This window comes from Pseudorasbora parva, chromosome 2, assembly GCF_024679245.1.
Source record: "Pseudorasbora parva isolate DD20220531a chromosome 2, ASM2467924v1, whole genome shotgun sequence".
Classification (NCBI taxonomy): domain Eukaryota; kingdom Metazoa; phylum Chordata; class Actinopteri; order Cypriniformes; family Gobionidae; genus Pseudorasbora; species Pseudorasbora parva.
In genome coordinates, this window is record NC_090173.1 from 29,689,099 (window position 1) to 29,689,560 (window position 462).

A 462-nucleotide genomic window follows, 5' to 3' on the forward strand; every position below is an offset into this window, starting at 1 on the left:
TCTCACATGCACACGCACACAAAACAGACCAATCCCATTTAAAGAGATAGCAGCAAAAATATCAATAATGCATCGCTTTGGGCTGGTGAGCATTGAATGTTTTGTGAGCGTTGGTTGTAACTTCCGTAAGAGAAAGATGAAGGCATTGTTTTATTATGCAACCAGTAACCACATATTTACATGCTTTTTCAGATTACATATATATATATATATATATATATATATATATATATATATATATATATATATATATATATATATATATATATATATATAACATTTAATATGGCAGGTTCATCTAGCCCTTAAATAAATATGATTTTTATTCCATGATTCAAAAACATGTAAATCATGGCTATTGGCTCCGAATGAACAATTCCTTCCCACGACTTACAATACCTAGTTGCCTTCAAATTTTGAGTTCATTGACATTAAAAATTTGAGTTGGTACAATGAAGGAAA